This window comes from Nicotiana attenuata, unplaced genomic scaffold (assembly GCF_001879085.1).
Source record: "Nicotiana attenuata strain UT unplaced genomic scaffold, NIATTr2, whole genome shotgun sequence".
Lineage (NCBI taxonomy): Eukaryota > Viridiplantae > Streptophyta > Magnoliopsida > Solanales > Solanaceae > Nicotiana > Nicotiana attenuata.
In genome coordinates this window covers 283,128-295,444 of record NW_017671211.1, presented here as the reverse complement: position 1 = coordinate 295,444, position 12,317 = coordinate 283,128, and positions in this window count along the sequence as shown.

Here is a 12,317-nt window from a genome sequence, read left to right as displayed (position 1 = left end):
AAATAACCAAAGCCAGTACTACAATGCCAATATACTCCTCTACCCGGAATCTGGTGTCACAATATCACGGACTGTCTATGAGTACTACATACAAGTGTCTGAAAAAGGAAATACAGTCTGTCTCAGAAACAAGTGAAAACAGAACACATAATAAGATAGAAGAGAACGTCGGGCCTGCGGACGCCTGCAGGACTACCTCGGGATCTCTAGCTGGACTGAAGGCAGCCTCTCCAAGTGCTACTGTCCAAAAGCTGCTCCGGGATCTGCACATAGTGCAGAGTGTAGCATCAGCACAACTGACCCCGTGTGCTGAGAAGTGCCTGGCCTAACCCCGGCGAAGTAGTGACGAGGCTAGGACCAGACTCCAGATAAACCTGTGCAGTTATATAATATACAGCGGAAAATAAAACAGAAATAAACAAATAAAGATGGGAGGGGTACATGCTGCGGGAAAAATACCAAGTCCAGCAGTAATTTAAGAGAAACATAAGAGAATAATCTAAGATCTACAGCAATCGATAATAACACTGTTGCGGCGCGCAACTCGATCCAACTGATCATGTTGCGGCGTGCAACCGATCCATTTATATCATTTTTGCGGCGTGCAACCCGATCCATTTATATCATTGTTGCGGCATACAACCCGATCCATTTATATCATTGTTGCGGCGTGCAACCCGATCCATTTATATCATTGTTGCGGCGTACAACCCGATCCATATATATACAATCAACAACAATCATAGCAAGAGTCCCGGCAAGGGATCAATAAGGAACTAAGCTATCCCGGCAAGGGAAATCGACAGTATAAGTAAACGTCCCGGTAAGGGAGAAACAGCTATAACCAATCTTGTTCCAACATCTAGCTACCTCAGCAAACACCAATACTCAATCATAAGTAATTCCCACGAGAACAATCTAAATCCTTGCTCAATACCGAGAATCATCAATTTAAGCATCCTTAGTATCATTTAAGCACACAATAAATTGCCATTTAAGACTCACGGTCATGCTTGACACCAACTTATAGATACTCATCACCATGCCTGTACGTCGTACTTAACAAGAAGCAAATAGCAAATAGGACACAACTCCTAATCCCTCAAGCTAAGGTTAGACCAAACTCTTACCTCAAACTTTCACGGTCAACTCAAGCCTCAAACACCGCCTTTCCTTTTGAATTTGGCTCCAAATCAATCATATCTAGACATNACATCGGATGCCCTAATCCTCAACTGATGGTAGCCAGATCTCAAGTCAATCTTTGAAAATACCTTGGCACCCTGAAGCTGATCAAACAAATCATCAATCCTCGGCAGCGGATACTTATTGTTGATCGTAACCTTGTTCAAATGCCGGTAATCAATACACATTCTCATCGACCCATCCTTCTTCTTAACAAACAACACTGGCGCACCCCAAGGCAAAACACTAGGTCTAATGAAACCCTTCTCAAGCAAGTCTTGCAATTGCTCCTTCAACTCTTTCAACTCAAGCGGGGCCATACGATACAGCGGGATAGAAATGGGCTAAGTGCCCGGACCCAAATCAATGCAAAAGTCAATATCCCTGTCGGGTGGCATACCTGGTAGGTCTGAAGGAAATACCTCAGGAAATTCCCGAACCACGGGCACAGAATCAATAGAAGGGACCTCAGCACTAGAATCACGAACTTAGGCCAAATAGGCCAAACACCCCTTCTCGACCATACGCCGAGCCTTCATATAAGAGATAACACTACAGGTAGAATGACCAGGAGTCCCTCTCCACTCTAAATGAGGTAAACCCGGCAAGGCTAAGGTCACAGTCTTGGCATGACAGTCCAAGATAGCGTGGTAAGGTGATAACTAGTCCATCCCCAATATAACATCAAAATCAACCATGTACAGAAGCAACAAATCTACATGAGTCTCAAGACCCCCAATCATCACAATACAAGAACGATGGACTCGATCTACCACAACAGAATCACCCACCGGTGTAGACACATATATAGGGGCACTCAAGGAATCACTAGGCATGACCAGATACGGTGCAAAATAAGATGACACATAGGAGTAGGTAGACCCTGGATCAAATAAAACTAAAGCATCACTGCCACAAACCATAATAGTACCTGTGATAACTACATCGGAAGCCTCAGCCTCAGGCCTGGCTGGAAGAGCAAAACATTGGGACTGGGCCCCACTACCCTGGACTACATCTTTGGGACGGCCTGCATCTGGCTGGCCTCCACCTCTAGCGATCTGAGCTCTACCTCTAGCACCTCTATCTCCACCTCTAGCACCTCTACCCCCACCTCTAGCTGGCTGGGCGGGCTGTGGAACACCTGGTGCTTGGACCGTAGCACGGGAACCCTGCTGCTGCGACTGAGTACCCACCAATCCCGGACAAGCCCACCACACTCATAGCATCCACCTAAGTGTTGCGGCTGAGGAAACTGAGACTGACCCTGGCGACCTGAATGACCACCCCGAAAACTCTGGAGCGGCGGTGCACTGGTAGGAGCTGGTGGTGCACTGTGGGGCTGCTGATCAGAATACTGCATATGAGAACCACGGCCACTTGAAGCACCGTGAGAAACCCGAAGTGCTGACTGAAAGGGCCTAGGAGGATGGCCTCTACCATACGAATCCCTGCCTCCAGACGAGGCACCACTGAATCTGCCTGAATGACGGGGTCTCTTGTCCGACCCATGACCACCTCCCTGCGACAGAACCATCTCCACTCTCCTGGCCACATTGGCCGCCTCCTGGAAAGTAATCTCACTCCCAGTCTCCCTAGCCATCTGAAGTCGAATCGGCTGAATAAGCCCCTCAATGAACCTCCTCACCCTCTCTCTCTCGGTGGGGAGTATGACAAGAGCATGACGAGCCAACTCGATGAATCTGGTCTCATACTGAGTAACAGTCATAGAACCCTGCTGGAGACGCTCAAACTGCCTCCGATATGCCTCTCTCTGAGTGATGGGGAGAAACTTCTCCAAAAATAGCTGAGTGAAATGCTCCCACGTCATAGCTGGTGATTCGGCTGGTCTAGCCAAGCAATAATCTCTCCACCAATTCTTGGCGGATCCAGATAAACGAAAAGTAGCAAAATCGAACCCATTGGTCTCAACTATCCCCATGTTCCTGAGAACCTCATGACAGCTGTCTAGATAATCCTGGGGATTCTCAGAAGATGCACCGCTAAAAGTAGTAGTGAAGAGCTTGGTGAACCTGTCCAATCTCCACAAAGCATCGGCAGACATAGCTGCTCCATCACTGGTCTGAGCTACCATACCCGGCTGAACTACTCCAACTGGCTGAGCTGCCGGAGTCTGAAATTGGGGAGCCATCTGCTCCGGAGTGCGAGTAGCAGGAGTCTGGGCTCCTCCTCCAGCCTGAGAGACGGTTGGTGCTACAGGAAGCAAGCCTGCCCGGGCGACACTCTCCATAAGGCCCACTAGACGGACCAGAGCATCCTGGAGTACTGGGTAGCAATAAACCCCTCTGGGACCTGAGCTGGGCCCACCGGAACTGCCTGGGCCGAAACCTCATCATCAAATTCAACCTGAGGCTTCGCCGCTGGTGCTGCTGCTCTGGGCTGAGCTCTGCCCCTGCCTCGGCCTCTAGCACGGCCTCGGCCTTGCCCTCTACCCCTCGTGGGAGCTGTTGCTGGGGGCTCGGGCTGCTGATTGGTGGATGAGGAAGCGCATGTACTCGCCATCTACGAAAAAATAGAGTAGAAATTCAATTACATTGAGAAACCAAACCGCACGACAAAAAGAAATGTGAAGTGTTTCCTAACTCTGTAGCCTCTAGGGGATAAATACAGACATCTCCGTATCGATCCCTCAGACTCTACTAAGCTTGTCCGTGAATTGTGACACCTATGTAACCTAGAGCTCTGATACCAACTTGTCACGACCCGGATTTCCCACCCTCAGGAGTCATGATGGCGCTAGGCAAGCCGCGAAATATAGAAATCACCAACTCTCATATTTTAACCCTTTTTAACAACTTAGATTAACAGGTAATCAACATTGAATATTAACGATAAACAGAACAAGCGGAAGACTTAAACAGATAAAATAACCAAAGCAGTACTACAATGCCAATATACTCCTCTACCCGGAATCTGGTGTCACAATATCACGGACTGTCTATGAGTACTACATACAAGTGTCTGAAAAAGGAAATACAGTCTGTCTCAGAAACAAGTGAAAACAGAACACATAATAAGATAGAAGAGAACGTCGGGCCTGCGGACGCCTGCAGGACTACCTCGGGATCTCTAGCTGGACTGAAGGCAGCCTCTCCAAGTGCTACTGTCCAAAAGCTGCTCCGGGATCTGCACATAGTGCAGAGTGTAGCATCAGCACAACTGACCCCGTGTGCTGAGAAGTGCCTGGCCTAACCCCGGCGAAGTAGTGACGAGGCTAGGACCAGACTCCAGATAAACCTGTGCAGTTATATAATATACAGCGGAAAATAAAACAGAAATAAACAAATAAAGATGGGAGGGGGTACATGCTGCGGGAAAAATACCAAGTCCAGCAGTAATTTAAGAGAAACATAAGAGAATAATCTAAGATCTACAGCAATCGATAATAACACTGTTGCGGCGCGCAACTCGATCCAACTGTATCATTGTTGCGGCGTGCAACCCGATCCATTTATATCATTTTTGCGGCGTGCAACCCGATCCATTTATATCATTGTTGCGGCATACAACCCGATCCATTTATATCATTGTTGCGGCGTGCAACCCGATCCATTTATATCATTGTTGCGGCGTACAACCCGATCCATATATATACAATCAACAACAATCATAGCAAGAGTCCCGGCAAGGGATCAATAAGGAACTAAGCTATCCCGGCAAGGGAAATCGACAGTATAAGTAAACGTCCCGGTAAGGGAGAAACAGCTATAACCAATCTTGTTCCAACATCTAGCTACCTCAGCAAACACCAATACTCAATCATAAGTAATTCCCACGAGAACAATCTAAATCCTTGCTCAATACCGAGAATCATCAATTTAAGCATCCTTAGTATCATTTAAGCACACAATAAATTGCCATTTAAGACTCACGGTCATGCTTGACACCAACTTATAGATACTCATCACCATGCCTGTACGTCGTACTTAACAAGAAGCAAATAGCAAATAGGACACAACTCCTAATCCCTCAAGCTAAGGTTAGACCAAACTCTTACCTCAAACTTTCACGGTCAACTCAAGCCTCAAACACCGCCTTTCCTTTTGAATTTGGCTCCAAATCAATCATATCTAGACATAATCGACTTAATAACATTAATAAACTCTAAGCAATCCAATTCCAATGCTTAATTATATTCTTCCTATCATTCTTCCCAAAAAGTCAAAAATTGATCCCGGGCCCGCTTGGTCAAAACACGAGTTTCGGACCAAAACCCGATCACCCGTTCACCCACGAGCCCGAATATATAATTAGCTTTGAAATCCGACCCCAAAACGAGGTCAAATTCCCAAATAATCAAAAAGTCCTAACTCTACCCAAATCCCTAATTTTCTACCCTTAATCTCATGTTTTAGGCCTAGAAATCTAGTGGGTGTAGATAAAAATGGGAGAAAACGAGCTTAGGATTACATACCTATGAAGCTATGGTGAAGTTCCTCTTCAAAAATCGCCCAAGAGGTGTGGAGAAGATGAAGTTTATGAAAAATGGTGGAATTCCCGTAATACATTCTGTTTTTTGAACTTAAAAATAACTGGGCGAATTTGGTCTACGCGTTCGCGATGAGTTAGGGCTGACAGACCTTCGCGTTCGCGAAAATGGGCTCGCGTTCGCGGAGCACTAACCCCTCGAGGCATCGCGTTCGCGTCCAGGTGGTCGCGTTCGCGTAGGTATAATACCCCTCCCCCTGCCCAGGCTCATAAGCCTTCGCGCTACCAGGCCCGCGTTCCCGAAGGGAAGACCCCCCAAAGCTTCGCGTTCGCGACCTGGGTCTCGCATTCGCGTAGAAGGAAATTTCCTTCAGCATGAATGACTCATCCGAAACTCACCCGAGCCCTCGGGGCTCCAAACCAAACATACATACTGACTCAGAAACATCATATGAACTTATCCGTGCGATCAAATCACCAAAATAACCTCTTAAATAACGAATTAAACCTCAAAATCAATGAAATTGCTCAAAACTTCTTTAAACATATAGTTTTGCATTTTAAGGTCCAAATTACGTCAAATGGATCCCGTTTCTTACCAAACTTTACCGACAACACATATAAATCATATTGAACCTGTACCGGGCTCCGAAACCATAATACAGGCCCGATACCACAGATTTCATCATAGCATTTCACTTTCAAAAACCTTTATATTTTTCAGAAAACAATTTCTTTTAAAAATTCATTTCTCGGACTTGGGACCTCGGAATTCGATTCCGGGCATACGCCCAAGTCCCATATTTTTCCACGGACCCTCCGGGACCGTCAAATTACGGGCCCGGGTCCGTTTACCCAAAATATTGACCGAAGTCAACTTAAATGCATTTTAACCCAAAAATTCGATATTTTCACAGATTTTCATATATAGGCTTTTCGGCTACGCGCCCGGACTGTGCACGCAAATCGAGGTGATGCTAAAAGAGGTTTTTAAGGCCTCGAAACGCAGAATTTAATTTAAAAACAAGTGATGATATGAGCCTCCTTTGTATAGTTCCTTGCTGATCTTGCTGAAAATAAGGTGTGATAAAAGGTGGTGGGTTTGCAAAAAGTATGCATTTATTCTTAGCATGCATGGATCCATATTTAGCTAGACTGTCAGCAACACAATTCTGCTCTCTATAGATATGCTGGATGGATGGACTACCCAGCTGTAGAATGAACAACCTGCAATCATTAATAATGTTAGTATGATGCATAGTAGTTGTTTGGAACATACGGATGAGTTGTTGGGCGTCTGTTTCAATGATAAGTGGTGTGAGATTCTTTTGCACAACAATTTTCAGTCCCATGAGTAGTGCAAAGAGTTTTGTTCGTACGCTTGTACCGGGGTTTGATTGTCTTGCAAAACCCACAATCCAACTGCCTTGGTGGTTACGAAAGACTCCACCAATGCCATATTGTTTATGGGAAAATGAGGCAGATCCATCTATGTTAAGTTTATAATGATTTGCAGCGGGTGGATGCCATTTAATATAAACAGGTATGGCATGATTATTCTTTTTTTTTGTTTTGTGATTTGTTAAGTAATAATATTCCGCAGTTGTAGTAATTAGTAAGTGCACATGGTTTTAATTGGTAAGGTTCCATTTATACCCGAAGCGGCAATAGGACCAGACCCGCATTATATTTCGCCATGTGGATGATGCATTTCTTTTTATAAGATGCGTTGGACATAGATATGTGTGTAAAAGTACTTGAGCCCAAAGTTGATTGGGATTTTGAAAAAGCCTCCATGCAAGACTCGCGTGCAACGCTTTATTTTTGAGTGAGAGATTTTGTATACCCAATCTTCCTTGGTCTAATGATTGAGTTACAGTATTCCACTTAATAAGATGCAATTTTTTCTTTTGAGAAGTTGTACCCCAAAAAAAATTTTGTTGATAGCGGGTAAGATATGAAAGTATAGAGGTAGGTATTATGTTATATTGCATGAGGTGATTTAGTAGTTGGTTGAGAGTAGAGCAAATGAGTGTTGTCCTACCTAATTTTGATAAAAAAATTATTTTCCAACCTGCTAATTTATTTTTGAAATTATCAAGTAAGAATTGGTAATCCCGTTTTGAAGGAGGTTTTGTAAAGATAGGAAATCCTAAATATCTTTCAAAAGTTTTTCCTTCTTTCATATGGAAGAGTTGGAGAACTGATGTTCTAGTAAGGACTGGACAGTTATTTGAGAAGAAGTTATTCGATTTTTGGAAATTTATAGTTTGGCCTGAGTGCTTGGTAAAGTGGGCAAGAGTATCAACAATGGAATCACATGTAGTAGGAGTAATTTTTGTTGTGAGTATAATGTCATCAGCAAAAAATAAATGAGAAAGCTGAGGTCTCATTTTAGCAAGGGAGATTGGTTGCCAAGAATGGTAATCAACTGCTGTGTTGATTGTGCGCGAGAGCATTTCAAGACAAATGATAAATAGATATGGCGATAACGGGTCGCCTTGTCTTAGGCCTCTAGCAGGTATGAAATATTCAGATGGGTTTCCATTAATAATAATGGCGGTAGATGTAGTGGTGATACAGGACATAATTAGTTGAGTAAAAGTTGGAGGAAATTGAAGGGTAACAAGTGTGTAATATATGAAAGACCATTCCAATTTATCAAAAGCTTTTTCAAGATCCAATTTTATAAGCATATTAGAATTTTTACCTTTCATTTTTTGGAACCTAGTAATTATCTCCTGTACTATAAGGGCATTATCTGCAGCTCTTCGATTTTTCTGAAAACTAGATTGAGTAGGATTAATAAGGTGTTCCAGCATTGGTTTAAGCCTATTTGCAATTATTTTTGTAATAAGCTTATAAATAGTATTGCATAGACTGATAGGTCGATATTGGGAAATAGAAGATGCATGTTTATGTTTAGGGATTAGGCAAATTAGAGTCTTGTTAATGTTAGGGTATGTCTTGTGATCAAGGAAAGCCTTATGACAAAAGTATTTTACTGAATTTCCAATGATGTGCCAATATTTTTGATAAAAGAAAGGGTGTAGTCCATCTGGACCTGGAGCCTTGAATGGTTTGAAAGAGTGTAATGCTTTAAGGATTTCGTGATCTTGGAGGGGTTGAGTTAAGGAAATTTGTTCATGCAGAGTTAGAACATTAGAAGGTTGGATTAAAGGATGTCGATTGGAATAAATTTTTTGTGTTGTGAATAGAGACTGGTAATAATTGATAATATTTAGTTTAATGACTCTAGGGTCAGTTAGCCAGTTGCCCCCTTGGTCTTGTAGAGCAGTTATACGATTATGTCTTCGACGATTTAAAGTGGAGAGGTGGAAAAAATTCGTGTTTGCATCTCCATCATTTAACCAGTTAATACGGGACTTTAGTTTCCAGAAATCCTCCTCGAGTTTGAGAATAAGATTAAAATCAGATTGTAATTGGCATTTCAAATTATGTAAAAAGGTACTGGTAGGATAATTGGGTGAAGATTGAATACCTCCTAAACGAGCCAATATTTTCTGCTTCCGTTTAAAAATATTTCCAAAAGTTAATTTATTCCATTCTTGTACAATATCAGTGAAATTTTCAATTGCTGGGAGTAATTGTAAATTATTATTCCAAGCTTCTTGAACTAAGGCAGGGAAGGTAGGATGTGTAGCCCAGATAGTTTCAAACTGAAATTTTTTTTCGAGGTAGAGGGCAGTGGTGTAGTTGTAATAAGAGGGGACAATGATCAGAATGTGTACGTGGGAGGTGTATGACAAGTGCATCAGGGTAATGCCTAATCCAGTCGTAGTTTGCTAAGAGACGATCAATACGTTCGAGAATATTATGATGATTATAACGACCATTTTTCCAAGTATAACGACTACCTTTATAGCCTAAATCAGTAAGGTTACAATAATTTATGTTGTCTATGAACTTATTTGACCTTGAATTATTAATCTGTTGGCCTCCAAATTTATCATTAGCATGAGTCATGTCATTAAAATCCCCCTATGAGCCAAGGTCCCTTGTAATTATCATACATGCACATAAGATTATGCCAAAGAATATGTCTATTACCTAAATCATTAATAGCGTAAATTGCACTTAACATCCACTTGAAAGTAGAGGGGTGTACCTGAATGTGGCAATGTATTTCTTGTCGTGTAGTTGCCACTGGTTCTACTATGAGCACGTCACAATGCCATAAAATGGCTATACCTCTCGACTGTCCAATAGCATCCTCCTCAATTAGACCAGTGAAGTTAAACTCCTCTTTCAAATTTTGATGATCTTGACAGTGTATTTCCAATAGCACAACCAAAGAAGGACGATTGTAGTTAAGAAGAGATCGGAAGTTACGTCGAAAATCAGCAGACTGAGCTCCTCTACAATTCCATATAATGAAATTCATATGAGTATCATCAGGGGTGAGCAGTGGCCTGCTCTGTGATTTCCTCAGTGTAGTGGTGCTCTCTCCTGGACGCAGACGGAGTGTTGGCATTAGGAGCATTGCATATTTTCCCACGTCTGGATTGGTGGTGGTCCTGATGCAAAGGGATGTTGTCATTAGATTTGAGGGACAACGTATGTAAATTTTTCTTTCGTATTCCTCTTTCTGGATAAAAACCTTTATTCCATCGAGCCATGCATGTACTGGTCGTGTCTCCCCGTTGTAAAGTACTGCTGCTTCGAGTTCTTCTTGAAACGCTCTGTTTTGTGCTGCTTGATTATGAAGATTTGGTGGGGATTGTGGTGGGGATAGAAGAGGAGGTGTAAGGGGTTCCAATAAGGGAGTGGGTGGCTGTGGGACTGAGTAGGGTTGTATCCATGGTGTTGCCAGAGTTTGGAGAGGGGGTGGATAAAAAGGCAGTTGAAGAAAGTGTGGGTGAAGATGAATGGGGTCCCAAATTAGTGTTGGTAGTTGGAGAGGATGATATGGTGCAAGATATGGGCTTTGCATCATAGACCAATGGTACCTGCCATAGAGTTCCGTCCCTAGGGTCATTCCCTTCATTACTATTTGCGCAAGGTCCAGTGGATTGTTAATAAGGATTGTCACTTCCTGATGATTTACCTCCATTGTGAAGGTTAGAGAATGATTCTGAAGGGCTATCTCTAGCCAAGATGATGGTTATGTCGTTGCATGGGGTGTTTGAGCAGTGTATATTATGGTGTTGGGTTCCATGATGAGATGTGAAGGAGGAGTGAGTATGGATTGTGAAGATGGTTGAGACGATGAATGTTCTGCCTGTTGGTAGTATTGGTGTTTCTGTGGAAATGATTGAAGTTGTTTGGAAACATCTTGTGTATTTGAAGGAGGGGATAAGGGATGATGAGTGAGATGTATAGAAGTTGGGAGCTGATTTATCGAGGAAGATATATCAGTGGTGGAATTGAACGGCGGAGTAATATGAGGTGAAAAATGTTTGTGAGATTGATGGATAGGTTGTGGAGTGTTAGTAGGTTGTATAGCCTCAGTTATGGTTTGCATGGAGGATGCAGTATTTTGGCGTGATTGGGAGGGTAAACCGCCATTGGTATTAGAAGGGTGATGATTATGTAGGGTTTGTACTAGGTTATGTAGGGGTGCTGTGTGGTATTGGGTTGAGTGTGGTGATAGGTCTTGCATGTGGGTTGGGGTATCGTGTCCGTGTGCATGGGTTTGGATAGGTGTTGGAATGTGTTTGTTGTGATTGGGCCGTAGGGATAAGTTGGTCGATTAGGGAATGAGGGTTAATTGAAGGATTGACTTTATTAGGAATTAAAAAATCATCCTTTTCATTATTTAATAAAGTGTTAAATTTATTATTAGTTAAAAAAGCTGACGTGGCACCTTTATTGTTAGTTAAAACAACTGATGTGGACGCTTTAGTAATAATATTATTTTGTGCAGGATTAATGGGGTTAATAGACAGATTATTGAACAGTAGTTTGCTAGGGTTTTTGATTACATCTATATGATTCATGTGCTTACCTGATAATGGTGAATATGAAGAAGGGGAAACTGTCGTGGATTGTTTAAAGATTTGTTTGATGGCAGGTGTTTTCATCATAGATTTCTTTGGAAACTGTACAAGCTTCCATTCATCATGAGTATGAATGGGGAAATTCAAAGGGATATCTGTATGGTTTGAGGTTGAGGATTGTTTTAACGAAGCGAAATCTGTGGGAGAATTTGGGGGTGGTTTATAAGAACATACCCTTTGGTTATGGCCAAGTCGACCACAGTTAACACAAAGCAGATTTAATCCTTCGTAAAGGATAGTTTGATTGAGGTTGCCTATAAAGAGATGAGTTTTTAACGGTTAATCCAAAGGTACCTCAACAAATAATCTTGCATATCTGCTCCGTGTTGTTGTAGAGGTGCATGCATCAACTGTAAGTAATTTTCCTATTGTATTTCCCAATTTTTGCGATAGTTGAATGTCGTAAAATTCGATTGGTAATTCTGGCAGATGTAACCATATGGCTGAAGATGTGATCTTTATTTCAGAAGCCATAAATTTTGGTTCCCATTGACGGACGGAGAGAAAATGGTTCAAAACGAACCAAGGTCCATCCTGCAAAGCATGAAGTTTGTTTTCCTCCTTTTTTCTAATTTGAGAAGGAAAAAGTCAGATCCTAGATCAATTAGTGGAAGATTTTCAGTTGGTTTCCATTGTGCATAAATTTTTTGCCGAAGAAGTTGG